At 36.5% G+C, this 15,809-nt stretch overlaps 1 protein-coding gene across 2 annotated transcripts in view; it reads left to right on the forward strand.

Moving 5' to 3' along the window:
• The window catches only part of NUBPL (NUBP iron-sulfur cluster assembly factor, mitochondrial), a 232,736-nt gene that overhangs the window by 53,566 nt on the left and 163,361 nt on the right, over window positions 1-15,809 (forward strand). The window lies entirely within an intron of this gene.

Raw genomic sequence — 15,809 nt, forward strand, 5'->3', positions numbered from 1 at the left:
TGTGTTGGAAGACATGAAAATTATTTTTTCTAATCAGATTTTTGTCATGTTTGTCTTAAAGTAGTTTAAAAAACCCTGAAAACATTAGTTTCTTTTCCCAGCCTTCACTGCTGTCAATAGGACAGAGTAATTTTTTGAGTAAATCTTTAATATTTACTGTGCTTGGTATTACACTTTCTTCCAAAGCTGTCAAATATAAAGCATGAAGAACAAGAAATGCTGTGATGAGAAAATGAAGTCTTGGAAAGGGGCACCTGTCTGGCTCATTTTGTAGAGCATCAAGCCCCACATTGGGTATGGAGCCTACTTAAAAAAAAAAAAGTATTGGAAATTGGTTTATTAAAATTTATTTCTAATTACAATAAGTATATAATTGACTAATTTCTTTTCATTTCTTATTGGGCTTTTTTATTTTCCATAGATCTAGGACACAATGATTATATTTACCATAGGTATTTATTGGATTATCTATGTAAATAATACAAGTATTTTGTATTTCATTATTAAATGTTAGTTAATTAGACATCGTCTACTATTGTTGAATGTGTATTTGTTTGTGCTTTAGTTGCTGGAGTCAATTACAATGTTAAATTCTGAATTGTAGGAAACTTGAATATCTAGTGATGATAAAATTGACCCCAGCAGTCTTATTTTGTAAGCACCCACTTAGTTATTTTCTTGTTTCGTGAAAATGCTTTATTTTATATAACTTACAAAGCTAAGTTATTCTAGTTTCTTTGTTCTTTGTCCTTTTAGTGGAATGCATACTTGGTTTGCAGATATGTGACATATGCCAAGATGTCAAATTTCTTTCACAAAGAGGGAGTAATGAATTTGTGTACTTTAAATGATAGACTTATTACGTCTGTCTCTTGATTAAAGTAATGTGAAAACTGGTGCGTGCAGCACATGAATAATGGTGAAATGGAGCCCTTGGTGTCAGTTTTTTCTTAAGTAGTCTGTCCAGTCTATGCCAACATAAATACTTGAAGTGAACTTTAATTTCTTTCTTCTTGTTTTACTGAAGCTGTAATCTTAAATTTGATGTTTGCAAATTGGCTGCCATTAAATAGGCTTTCTGGTAAAGATGAGATACTAGAAATCTTGGAAAGCCTTAAAAGAACCCTTCTTTTGTGTTGACAAGCTGATCTTAAGGCACCCCAAAAATAAATTGAGCGATTAAGGCATCATTCACTTAAAAGAATGTGGATTCTTAAACCCCAGCTTATAAATTATGTTTTGAATCTTAGATAAACCTGCCACTATTATACTAATTGTCATCGTTTTGACATTTCTATATTTTATCATGTTAATTTATCCTCTTATACTCTCTACTGCAGAAAACACAATACAATAAGAAATTATCTCATTAATAGCAAAGAAATTGTTTCAACAGGCCATAAATCTTTGTGTTTATGATTAGCACCTGCCACAAGACAAATAGGTGTTCTATGCCTCTCACTTTTTGAGTTAGATCAGAGAGCTGTCCTTATGATTACATGTAGACCAGTAGAGTGGAACATTTGTAATGTGGCCATATCTTTTTAGGGCTGTTTGTACTTCACATTTGTCTGTACTAGTCTAATTCCAAGTTAAAAAAAAAAAACAAACACAACTTTTTTTCTTATTTCCTAATCTTCTGATCATTCCCAGTGTTTCTCAAAATTATTTTCATGTTTTCAGTATCTTCTCTCAGATGAGAAAAAATTAAAAGAACTTGCTATTGTTGGTAGTAGAAGGATTAACTTGCAATTTTATTTTTAATACTGTTTATTTATGGGCCTTGTAAAATTTTTGCTTTATTTATTTATTTATTTATTTATTTATTTATTTTTTAACGTTTTATTTATTTTTGAGACAGGGAGACACAGAGCATGAACAGGGGAGGGTCAGAGAGAGGGAGACACAGAATCTGAAGCAGGCTCGAGGCTCCGAGCTGTCAGCACAGAGCCCGACACGGGGCTCGAATCCATGGACCGCGAGATCATGACCTGAGCTGAGCCGCTCAACCAACTGAGCCACCCAGGCGCCCCAAATTTTTGCTTTTTAAAATAGACTTCATTATTGCTGATTCATAGTTACTTTAATAATTTACTGGGTACTTTAGAAACCTTTTAGGGGCACTTTAACAAAACATATTACTTTTATTTATTTTTTATTTTTCTTTTTACATGAGAATGACGCTTTATTTTTATTTTTGATTAAGATATAATTTACATATCATAAATGTCACCATTTCTTTCACTCTTTGTTTCTCTTTCTTTTCTTTCTTTCTTTTTTGATGTTAACAGAAAATAAAGTATTTAGGAAAGTAGTTTGGTGAAAGCAGGATGAAAAATGAGTTTTGAAGGTAGAAGATGTAGGAAATATTCATATGTGGGTTGGAGACTCTATAGGAAAAGGCAAAAAGCCATAAATAATAACATTATACGAAAAGGCGTGAAAAGTTTTGACAGTCTAGATTTGGTGAGGCTAACTTAGAGAAGAAATTAGATATGCTACAGGAAAAAAAGAATGAATTAAGTCATCTTTTTCACTTACCTTCTTGACCTCAACTCTAGATTTTGTGTATATGGTATGTATGTACCCATACAGGGTAATGGATTGAAATGAGATTATGTTTGTCAAAATTAGATAGATTTTGTACACCCATGTTCATAGCAGCATTATACACTATTACTACTACTACTACTATTATTATGAATTGACTGTTCATTATTTCATTATGTGGAAGCTACCCAATTTCTATCGGTTCATGAATAGATAAGCAAAATGTGGTATGTATGTGCAATGGACGTTATTCAGTCTTAAAAAGGAAGGAAGGAGCTTCTGGGTTGGTGAACACATGATTTGGGGAGCATATGTCCTTGGAGAGGTCATGGAAACTCTCTGCTCTTCCTCATATCTTGTCCTATATGTCTCATCCATCTCGCTATTTCTGAGTTATATCCTTTTAATTTAATTTAATTTTCCGCTGCCCACATCTTTTCTTTTCTCTGCCTACAACACTGAGAACCAACCAATCATCTGAGTGATATTCTTTTATAATAAGCTGTTAATAACAGTTCCAGGGATTAGAATTTGGACATCTTTGGAAGACCATCATTCTTCATACCATACCACCGTTCTGTCCCTCCATCTCCCTCTACTCAAGGTTCTTGCCACTGTGAACAAGACTGCTATGAACATTCTAGGCATTGTCTTCTGTTGCACATCAGGAGAAATTTCCTTTCGATATGAACCTGGGACTGTAATATCCAGGCCATGGGTTTGTGATGTTTGCATTACTTTCCAAAATGTTTGCATCAACTTATGCTCTGTTCATTGTATATAAGAGACATTATGGATCCACATCCTCTTTAAATAGGGCATAAAATGCTATCTCATTATGGTTAAAAAAACACAAAAAAACAAGGAAAGTCTGACATATTTTGCAACATGGATGTATCATGAAGACTTGCTAAGTAAGCCAGTCACAAAAAAGACAAATGCTGTATGATTCCACTTACACGAGGCACTTAGAATAGTCAGAATTATAAAAAGTAGAATAATGATTGACACGATCTGGTGAGGAGGGGAGAATGGATAGATACTGTGTAATAGTTTTGGTATTTATGAGATGAAAAAAGTTTTGAAGGTGGATAGTTGTGATGGTTGGACAGCATTTGGAATCTATTTAATACCACTGAACTGTAGGTTCAGTGTAGGTAAATTTTATGTATATTTTACTACAATGAAAAAATTAGAAAAATATATTAAATAGACTTGCTCTATTTCTTGAATAGTGTCTTGAATACATAGTTTCTTGAATAGTGTCTATAATATCGACCCAGTAATTCTATTTGCTAAAAGAGCTATCATTACTGGAGGAAAACAGAATAGTGAAGTTTCATTGGGAGATTTAGTAATTTAGTTCTAAGCCTTGTCTACGTTTCAGCTTAGAAACGTCACTGCTCTACAATTTAGAAATTGTAATCTAAAATTTTATTTTCATCTCACGAAAAGGAAGAGAACTTAATACATTTAAAATCCTTAATGTTATCATTACCAATATTACCATTAAAAAAATTTTTTTTATGTTTATTTTTGAGAGTGCGCACACATGTGAGCAGGGGAAGGGCAGAGAGAGGGAGAAAAAGGATCTGAAGCAGGCTCCATGCTGACGGCAGAAAGCCCAATGTGGGGCTTGAATTCATGGAACCCTGAGAGAATGACCTGAGCCGATGTCGGAGGCTTAATCAGCTGAGCCACCCAGGTGCCCCAGTATTACCATTTGTAACATTACCAGTATTGTAAAGCCCTGTATGATCTGATCCCCACCTTCTGTCTACCTCTACAGTCCCAATTCCAACAAGCTTGTTTTGTTATTCAGTGAACACCAGTCACAGTGACCTCTATTTCTAACATGCCAAGCTCTGTGCTCAGGTCTCTCCATTTTCATTCTCTTTGCCTGAAATGCCTTCCACCTTTACTGTCTTCTCCCCCCTCCCCGTCCCCCTCCAGTTTCTACTCCTCAGGTCTTAGTTTTAATGTCTTTTCTTGCATGAAGCTTTCCTTCTTTGACTCCTCAGACTCCTTATTTCAGTTGCAGAATAGAGTTTTTGTGTTATCTGTCTAATTTTTTAAATCTCCCCTACTATGATACTATGTGCACAGAGCAGAGGCTTTCTTGCCTGGTTTGTTTCTCTGATGCTTGGTATATAGTAGATATGCAATTAATCTTAGTTGAATAAAGAACATAATCACTCCTGCCAGGTTTCTTGTACGTTAGTTATATACTCTGTTTTCTGTTTTGGGTATATGAGCAAATTAATTTGCAAACACATACATTTTTATGAATAATAAAAGCAGTTTGAAGACATTATCTTTGTTAATCTTTGTGATATATCTGAATGGCTGTCTTTATGCTACATTTTCCCCCATTCTTAGAAAAAGGAAAAAAGAAAGGATCTGTATGGCTTGGCTTTGGAGAATTATGTGGAGTCAGTTGATTGTTCCAGTTGTTTCAATATGAAAGGACAGTGCCAGTCTTGCCTCATATGGTAGCTTTGAAATGTTGAATATTACTGTGTTTACTCATAAGCAGTAGAGTCCTGTAAGGCCTGAATTTGAGCTGTAATGGAAAGGGCAGTGTTCAGAATCCCAGTGTTGGGAATATGAACAACCTGGACAAAGAGAAGGAACTAGTAAGTATACACCATAACTCTTTCCTCTGACTGTCGTCCTCATTGCCAACCTAAAAGAGTTCATAAACACTAAAATATCTTACTTGAGATTTTTTTTTTTTTCTGGATATTGGTATTGTAATGGGTTAGGAGAAGTGGTGAGTGAGGAAGCAGTGACGGTAAGGTTTTGATTTTATTCTGCTGTCTCTGTGGTTTTCCAATTAAGGAAAAGAAAGCAGAAATAGCAGATTGCATTTTAATGGACTTTGAGATTTCCTTTGCAGGATATAAACCACAAACTTTCTTTTGAACTGGGTTCCCCAGAAAGCAAAGCCCTATGCACTGCTAATTTATTAGGAAGTGGAAATCCAGACTGAGGAAGGAGGCAAGGATGGAGAGCTAATGTGCAACTTCTGTCAAGCTGGCTGTCACTTAAATGTGACAGATTGCTTGACTGCATGGGGTTATGTATATGGGAGGCAAGGGGAAGAATTAAAAAAAATTTTTTTAATGTTTATTTAATTTTGTGTGAGAGAGAGAGAGAGTGTGAGTGATGGAGGGGCAGAGAGAGAGAGGGAGCCACAGAATCTGAAGGCTCAGAGGCTCCAGTCTCTGAGCTGTCAGCACAGAGCCCGATGCAGGGCTCACACCCACAGACCGTGAGATCATGACCTGAGCTGAAGTCAGACTCTTAACCGACTGAGCCACCCAGGCACCCTCAGGGGAAGAATTTTTAAAAAATGTTTATTATTTTGACAGCGAGAGAGAGAAAGAGAAAGAGAGAGATATAAAGAGAGAATCCAAAGCAGGCTCTGTGCTGTGAACTCAGAGCCTGACACAGGGCTCAGTCCTACAACTGTGAGATCATAACCCGAGCTGAAATCAAGAGTCAGATGCTTAACCACCTGAGCCACCCAGGCACCTTGGAAAGGGGAAGAATTTATTTAATGGTCCTTTTCCCATTGTCCAAAGACTTACCTCTGTAGATGGGAACTCACCTATATTTCCAAGATCTGTGAGTGAGTCCCAGTGGAGTCCTATGGCGTCCTGTGCTTTGGCATCAAGTAGGACATTTTTGGGGTGGGAAGTGAAAGGCCTTTGAAGGCTTGAAGTGAGGTACTTTCAAATAGCCTGTGTGTGACACTGGTCAGAGCCTATGCAGAGCTGTGGCTGGAATGAGAGATGAATGGGGCTAAAAGAGTGTGGGGAAGTCACGTGGGACTTCCATGCATGCGGATGGAGGCGGGGAGCTGATCTCTTCTATACCCAGACAACTATTTCAGTGAATCCCTTATTGACTGATGCTAGGACATAATGACAGGGGACCAAGAAAGTGTAGGATTCTTTCCAAATTTTGATATCCTGAATTCTTAAATTTTTTTTTTTTCAACGTTTATTTATTTTTGGGACAGAGAGAGACAGAGCATGAACGGGGGAGGGGCAGAGAGAGAGGGAGACGCAGAATCGGAAACAGGCTCCAGGCTCTGAGCCATCAGCCCAGAGCCTGACGCGGGGCTGGAACTCACGGACCGCGAGATCGTGACCTGGCTGAAGTCGGACGCTTAACCGACTACGCCACCCAGGCGCCCCGATATCCTGAATTCTTAAGAGAATGTGAATTGATCCCTCTGATCGAATAAACTAATAAATTTCAGAGTTTTATTTCCCAAGGGAGTGCACCCCTCAAAGGAATATTTGAGTAATAGTTAGAAATTCAGTTTCATAGTTGTCCTCTGTAAGATTTATATGGAAATAAAATATATAATTTTTTACTCATTTTATTTTTTCATCTTGGTAATATTTGATTTTTAAAAATGCAGTGCAGTATTTTTTCTATAGTCATACTATGTCGTATATTATGTGTACATGACACGTACATTTTTAATTTTTAAAATATAAAATTTGGTAGTATCAAACTTCAAATCTGAAAACTTGGCTTCCGACTTCAGCTCAGGTCATGATCTCACAGTCCATGAGTTCAGGCCCCGCGTCGGGCTCTGTGCTGACAGCTCGGAGCCTGGAGCCTGCTTTGGATTCTGTGTCTTCCTCTCTCTCTGCCCCTCCCCTGCTCATGCTCTGTCTCTCTCTGTCTCAAAAATAAATAAATGTTAAAAAAAAATTGGAAAAAAAATTATGTATGTATTTTTAAAGTGTATTTATTTATTTTGAGAGAAAGAGAGCATGCACGTGTGGGGGGGTGCTGGTGCAGAGAGAAGGGGAGAGAGAGAATCCCAAGCAGGTTCTGTGCTGTCAAGCTCAGAGCCTAATGCAGGTTCGAATTCATGAAGTGAATGACTTGAGCCGAAATCGAGAGTTAGATGCTTAACAGACTGAGCCACCCAGGCGCCCTGAAAATTGTGTTTTAAATTTAACAGTATGTTCCAACTACTGTTTTGAAGACATCTCAGTACACTTGTGTGTGCTTCTTGAAGAAACATATTTTGTAAGTATTTCTGACCCTTGGCAAATCAATCATTTGGGAATCAGTTATTGAACAGGTCTATAAAGGTACTGTGTTTGCTCTAGGGAATAAAGATGAATACGATATAAACTCTGTTCCTCTTGAGGAGCTCACAGTCTAGTTCGGGAGATGAAAAATGTTCTCACGCTAAATAACAGAGGATTGTAGAAACAGAAAAAAACTGATCTTGCTGTGATACAGTCCAGCCAACCCTGGACCCTGATAAAGCTTTCAACCATAGGTCACAAAAAAGAGCAAGAGACTTGGTCATTTGTTTTTAAAGAGAGATGTTTATCTTTTAAATTTTGATATTAAACAAAAAATGAACATTCAAACTATGGGTGATATATTCCATCTGTCATGAACAAAATATGTATGTGTGATGTTTTATTTATAAATCACAGTATAATCTACCACTTTCTACTACTTGCACCCCAAAATAGTCCTTTACCTTTACTGCCTGAGGCGTGTCTTCTCTCCTCTGTAACCTTCCGCCTTCCTCTCTACTGACTTCTGTTTCTTTTTAATCTCAAACAGAGACTAGAAATGGTAGCAGTAACTGGGGACTGTGGACATTTGAAGGTTCTCTGGAGAATCTGTAGGTTTCCTGGAGTTGGATCATACTCTTATTTATCTCCTTCCTCCAAAACAAACCACAGCTGTCTACCATCTAATTCCATGTTTGACCTGAGGTAGAGAGTGGGACTTTTTCTCACAAATCTGTATGTTTTCAGGGTTCCTAGTTTAGATTGTAAATTTTCTTATTCTACTCATCTTCAACTTCTGAGTGTTCCATTATAGCTTAATATAGTGTAGTAGTGCTCAAAACTTTTTCGGTCTCTGGAGCCTCTTATGCTCTTAAAAAATATTGAGGATCACAAATGTAGGTTATATTTATCAATATTTAGCAAGATAGAAATTAAAGCTGAGAAATTAAAAAAACATTTGTTAATTCATTAAAAATTACAAACTTGTAAACTTGTTAATATAAGTAACATTTTAACAGAAATAACTATTTCCTGAAGTAAAAAATTAGTGAGATTGGTGGTATTGTTTTATATTTTTGTAAATTATTTTAACATCTGACCTGATAGAAGACTGCTAGATTTTCATATCTACTTTAGCATTCACTCTGTTGTGATATGTTGTTTTGGCTGAAGTAAATGAGGAAAATCCAGCCTCATATGGACATGTAGTGGAGAAAGGAAGGATATTTTAATAGTTATTTCAAAAAGTAATGGATTTGTTTCTTTGACACTACACCACAATTTTGACAAGTGTTGGCTTCTTAGAGATTAGTTACACTATGGAATCTGAGGCTATCAGTGAACTTTTCATAGTCTGTTATATTTAAATCTTTGGTCTATCTTAGGCTTTGAGTTGGATTTTATAACATGTGTTGTCATTTAGAGATGTTAGTTCATTGATTTATGCTGGTCTTCTAAATGTTTACACATTTCATTATATAATATAAAAAATCCATTTACTAATAATGTATTATTGTGGTCTTAATAGACAGTTCTTTAGGTATCAGGAAGTTGTAAAACTCATGGTGACCATATACAGGTTTTTCAAAAATTCTAATTTTACTTGAAAGCTTTCAGTTAGTCATAGAGAAAAATATTGTCAGTTGTATGATTTGAAGTGACAGACTCACTTTATTTTGTATGCTAAACATCCAAATCTGAAGCGCCATCATTTGTCTGTTTGTCTTTCAGGTAAAAATGGTGTTCTATGAAAACATACATGTCGTTTAGCTTACAGCTCAGTTGCACAGGTGCACTCCCTTGAGGCAGCCATTGTAACAGCCTTCCTAATGCAGCGTACAGCAGAGGTGCGTTTTGTGTACCTCTTGTTTCATCCTACAGAATTCTAAAAATGCCATGAACTCTAGGGTCAGGATTTAATACATTAAATAATTGCCGTTACTTCATCCAGGACATTCTTCAGTGAAATTTGCATTTATTTTTATTTCTGTGCTTGGTGGTAAAAATGATGACTTTAAAATACAGTTTGGTGTCATTGCCTTGATTTGTACCAAGGTGCTGGCAGTTTACCTACTATTGTTTTTGGACCACCAGTGCAAAAGTCAACTCAGTTAAAAGCCAATAATATCTTAGTATTATTATGAAAATAGTTTTACCTTCTTGGATCATCTGAAGGGTTCTTTCTTGGGGATCCCCAGAGGACCAGTGACCATACTTGGAGAACTGCTGATTTAATGGAAGGTCTTCAACCAGAAGTTAGAAGTCTTAGTTTCTGGCTTAGTAATTCTTATTATGGATTTCATGAAATTATTGGCCTCATTTTTTCCCCTTTCCTTTAAAAAAATGATGTAGAAGTGATTGCTTTACAAATAAAGTAGTTAAAAATTCAGATTGATCTACCATCTTTACAACCACTTTTGTTTTCATAACAATTAAGTAGCCGTAGCCAGCTGTATTAATCTGGGTTCTTCGGAAAACCAGAACCAATAGGAGGTATAGATAGATGTAAGGAATTAGCTTACATGGTTAAGGAGACTGAGAAGTCCCAAGACCTGCACTCAGCAAGCTGGAGACTCAGGAGAGCTATTTGTATAGTTCTACTCTGAATCCAAAGGCTTTGAAAACCAGGAGAGCCAATGGTATAAATTACATTCTGAGTTTGAAGGCAGTGGAGGACTGATGTCTCAGCTTGAAGACTGGCAGAGTGAACAAATTGTGCCTTATTCTGCCTTTTTGTTCTATTCTGGCCTTCAGTGGATTGGATGGGGCCTACCTGTTTCAGGGAGGATAGTCTGCTTTATGCAGTCTTGCTTCAAATGTTAATCTCATCCAGAAAGACCCTCACAAGAATACCCAGAATAATGTTAAATCAGTTATCTAGGTACTTCATGGCCCAGTCAAATTGACAAAATTAACTACCACATTACTGGACCTCGCAGCCATGCTCTTCATCTAACTTGTATATTCATGAACCTTGATAATGTGAAATGCATTTCCAGTGGTCCCATGTCTTTCCAGTATAGAGATTATCCCTTTGTAGAATAACCTCAGTCTCATTCTGAGGATCTGTTTCCTGGGTCACTTTCCAACAAAAAGATATAGCACGATCAAGATTATTTGAGATGGACTATTTATAAAGATGTGTAAGAAGTATGAGGAAAGCACATGAGATAGAATAACTGTTGAATACCAGTGGAGTAATTACTACCCCTAGGCCTACAGAAGTGAGTGGATGAAGCATATCCAGATCTAGAAGGAGACAGTCTGCCTTGGGAGGAGCAGTGACACTCAGTGGAGGGACCCAGCCAGCCCAAGATCACCGCACAGAGAGAAAACCAGGAAATGAAATACACCCCTGGCCTCCCTCTCCTTCCTCTTTCTGATCTGCTGTTGATGCAGTCCATATAGGAATCCCCAGGTGAGAGGACAGGGTACACTGGAAGGGCAAATGACAGATAATTAGCAAAGAGTGGGACCTGGGTTATCGTAGCTGCCTGCCCCCGCACACCTTTTTTTCTCCAGCAACAGAGGTGTTTCTTTTTTTTTTTTTTTTTTTTTTTTAATTTTTTTTTTCAACGTTTATTTATTTTTTGGGGGACAGAGAGAGACAGAGCATGAACGGGGGAGGGGCAGAGAGAGAGGGAGACACAGAATCGGAAACAGGCTCCAGGCTCCGAGCCATCAGCCCAGAGCCCGACGCGGGGCTCGAACTCACGGACCGCGAGATCGTGACCTGGCTGAAGTCGGACGCTTAACCGGCTGCGCCACCCAGGCGCCCCAACAGAGGTGTTTCAAGACACAAACCTAGGATTTGAAATGAGAGAAAAATCCATCTTACAGATTGTCATCTGCTTGCCTTTCTGTATGTATATAGTGTATGCACTGGTATGCACTGAAGAATTGATGAAAGCAGTGAGGAAGAAATAATGTTACATTATCTAGATTCCATTAAATTCATCAGCAAATTTGTGTTATAGATAAGGAGGGTAATGTAAAAATATAGTTTGCCCAGAGTAATAGGCTAGTATCTAGGTACTCCATAACCCACAATGTATTTGTGCATAAGAAAATTATCAGAGGAAAAGAGAAGAAAATCTTGATCTATGTCAAAGTGGTTTATTCAACTCTGAAACATAATAGTGCAATTATTTATATGTAAAATGTGTTTATATGTCAGTTGTATGTTACATGCCTCTTCTATTTTTAACTTATTTATAGACATAGATATGTAAATTTAGGTTTAAGTCAGTCTTTCTATAAGTCATTAAGAAGAACCTTGGTGGAGAAGAGGCATTTCTTGTTATAAACAGACTGAGAAAATTTAATTATCAACAAATTTAAAACATGAGTTAAAATGGCTGCTGCTCTTTATCTTTAGCTGTGTGTGTAAATCTCAGTTTGTAGTATTGTAAAATTATAGAGTCCACAAATGTGTGATAAGTGGTGATCTGGCTTCTGCCCAAACACCTCCAGTGAGGGAGATTTTGCTGTTTCATGACGGGTCAATTTGATGTTGTTATTTTGAACAAAAATTTGCCTCTTTATAACTTTGACATCCTTTTACTAGTTCTGCCCTCATGAGAACCACCTAGTCTATTTTCTTCTGATAACCTGTGAAATGTTTGTATACCATAATCGCAGCCTTAAGTGTTTTCTCAGCTACACAGTTTCTAGCCTTCAGCATTTGCTCATATTAGTGCAGTTTTGAGTATGCTGACCATTCTAGCTATTTTTCTGGCCATGGCTCACTTTGTCAGTGTGCTGCTATATAAAATTGCCCAAGTTTGAATATTATTTCTTGGCCTATTCTGAAGTGATGTACTGAATGCATTTTTAATTACCAAATACAAAATGGTGAGCGATGCAATGAAAGAGTAAAAGGGATAGAATTATTTCTTTACACTTCTTTACTTCTTTGCGGTTATGCTTACTTAACCCCCATGGTTATGGAAGTAAGTAAGGAAACAGCTGGATTCATCAGATTCTTTTAATCTCTTATTTCCCTTTTACTTGTCTGTGATTCCCCCCCCCCCGCCCCCAACATCTAAGTTCCTTAGCTCTATGGAATAGACAAACCACAGTCAATGTGAGATACTTGAATTTACACGCTGAAACTTTATTTAGGCTTACTCATTTTCAAAAGCCCTCACAGTTTTGATACTTTGACTATTGTGATGTTTATGTTCCCTTTTTGCTATCTAGTTTATTGCTACCCATAGAAAAGATGGACTATTTCTTGGCCTTAGTAAGATATCTGATCACCCTTTGAAAAGATTAGGGTTTTATGGTTAATAAGACTGTATTAGTAGTTAGCCATGAATGTCAAGTAATAAATAATGGTGGGCATGTCAGGTTTTGTTTTATAGCCATGATTTATATCATACCTAATGGTTGGTTATCATTTTGTAAAAGTAAAGCAGTAAATTACAAACTAATTTCTTGTTGCATCTTTTCCTGTCAATAAAAAGAATGCTGCAGCATTGTAGCATTGAGTCAGATGAGAAAGATAAGAGGAAAAAGCAGAATCCATTCAGTCAATAAAGAGATTAGTTGCATTTGAGTATAATGTACAGAATATAACCAGCTTAAAGCGGGCAATTACTATTTTTAATTTTCAAATTTTTTATTTTTTATGGCTCAAACACAGGGAAATTATTTATTTATTTATTTGTTTGTTTGTTTGTTTGTTTGTTTATATTTTAAAAATTTTTATCTAAATCCTAGCCAATTAACATATAGTGTAGTAATGGTTTCACAAGTAGAATTTAATGATTCATTACTTACATATAACACCCAATGCTCATTCCAACAAGTGCCCTCCTTAATGCCTATCACTAATTTAGCCCATTCCCCTACCCACCACCCTCCAACAACCCTCAGTTTGTTCATGTATTTAAGAGTCTCTTGTGGTTTACCTCCCTGTTTTTATCTTATTTTTCCTTCCTTTCCCCTATGGTCATCTGTTTTGTTTCTTAAATTCCACATATGAGTGAAATCATATATTTCTCTTTCTCAGATTGATTTACTCTGCTTAGCATAATACACTCCAGTTCCATCCACGTTGCAAATGGCAAGATTTCATTCTTTTTCATCACTGAGTAATAATTCCATTGAGTATATATACCACATCTTCTTTATCCATGCATCAGTTGATGGGCATTTGGCCTCTTTCCATATTTTGGCTATTGTTGATACTGCTGTTATAAACATTGGGGTGCATGTGACCCTTTGAATCAGTATTTTTGTATCCTTTGGATAAATAGCTAGTAGTGCAATTTCTGGGTTATAGGGTAGTTCTATTTTTTATTTTTTGAGGTACCTCCATACTGTTTCCCAGAGTGGCTGCACCAGTTTGCATTCCCACCAGCAGTACAAAAGTGTTCCCCTTTCTCTGCATCCTTGCCAACGTCTGTTGTTTTCTGAGTTGTTAATGTTAGCCATTCTGACAGGTGTGAGGTGGTATCTCATTGTGGTTTTGATTTGTATTTCCCTAATGATGACCATTTGTTCATGTGTCTGTTAGCCATCTGGAGGTCTTCTTTGAAAAAGTGTCTATTCATGTCTTTTGTCCTTTTCTTTACTGAATTATTTGTTTTTTGGGTGTTGAGTTTGCTAAGTTCCTTTTTTTTTTCCCCATGGTGAAATGAGGCTTTAATCAACGTTCTTGCAAGAGTAGGTGTCAGGCACACTCGGGGTGGTTACAGCAGACAATTTATCTCCTAGAATGCAAGCCCCTCCCCTGATTCCTCATTGGCTGAGCACTACAGAGGTTATAGCCTTACCCAGAGGTCGCCTATGCCTGTGTAAGGCAAAAAGTAGTCTGATTGGAAAAAATGTACCTTCCTTGCACTCATGCAGAGACTTCACTTCTTTGGCGCATGGTCATTGCAAAATTTGTGAATTATGAGTGTGCGAAATGGAGAGGGCAAGAAGAATCTATTTCCAATAGGTTGTAAATCTGTTGTCAACTAGACAGCACAGCTTTTATTTGGTATTTCTTTTTTTTCCAGCTACATATATTTTTAAATTTATTTTTTAAATATAATTTATTGTCAAATTGGCTAACATACAGTGTGTAAAATGTGTTCTTGGTTTTTGGAGTAGATTCCCATGGTTCCTTGCTTACGTCCAACACCCAGCGCTCATCCCAACAAGTGCCCTCCTCAATGCCCATCACCCATTTTCCCCTCTCCCCCACCCAGTTTGCTAAGTTCTTTATAGATTTTGGATACTAACCTGTTATTGGATATGCCATTTGGAAATATCTTCTCCCATTCTGTCAGTTGTGTTTTAGTTTTGTTGATTGTTTCCTTTGCTGTGCAGCAGCTTTTTATCTTGATGAAGTCCCAATAGTTTATTTTTGCTTTTGTTTCCCTTGCCTCTGGAGACATGTTGAGTAAGAAGTTGCTGTGGCTGAGATCAGAGATTGCTGCCTGTTTTCTCCCCTAGGATTTCGATGGTTTCCTGTCTTACATTTGGGTCCCTTATCCATTTTGAGTTTATTTTTATAAAACAAACAGTTAAATGTTGTATTAGGAGGTTGCTTAAAAAATGGAAGGAATGTATGATATATTGGGGTGTAAGAAGAGTTATGAGCTTGAAAATTTCTAGTAATACAAGAAGAAATTTACATACAACTCTCCTGGAAGGCGCCCCTAAGTCCTGTGATCCTTTCTTGACTCTCTGAATATCAGTATCCCTAAACCATATCTTGGGAAACATGCTACCTTTACTTATGATACAGTTCTATTAACATTTTTATATTGTTTAGGAAAAAGTTTTATAATCATTGTAATAATATATGTGTGTATTGTTTTTAAAGGTGCTTGAAATTTTTAAGAGAATCAAATATACTAGAGAATCTGACACGTTAGCTTTGCAATTTTAATTTGAAATGTTTGATACTGTATATTAAGTAGATAGTAGGTGCTCAGTAAATAGTTGAATTTGTGCATGAATGGATAGATTTCTCATAAGTGATTAGTGTTTGATCATTGAAAATAAAATTCATCTTTATAGAATTATAATTTCTTATAGTTACAGCTATAAGTTACCTTTAATCCTAAATGACACAGAATGAAATTAAAATACTATTTATATATTTAATTTATTTTTTAATTTAAATTTTAGTTAACATACAGTGCAATATTGGTTTCAGGAGTAGAATTCAGTGATTCATCACTTACATATAACACC

Source organism: Prionailurus viverrinus, chromosome B3, assembly GCF_022837055.1.
Source record: "Prionailurus viverrinus isolate Anna chromosome B3, UM_Priviv_1.0, whole genome shotgun sequence".
NCBI classification, from domain to species: domain Eukaryota; kingdom Metazoa; phylum Chordata; class Mammalia; order Carnivora; family Felidae; genus Prionailurus; species Prionailurus viverrinus.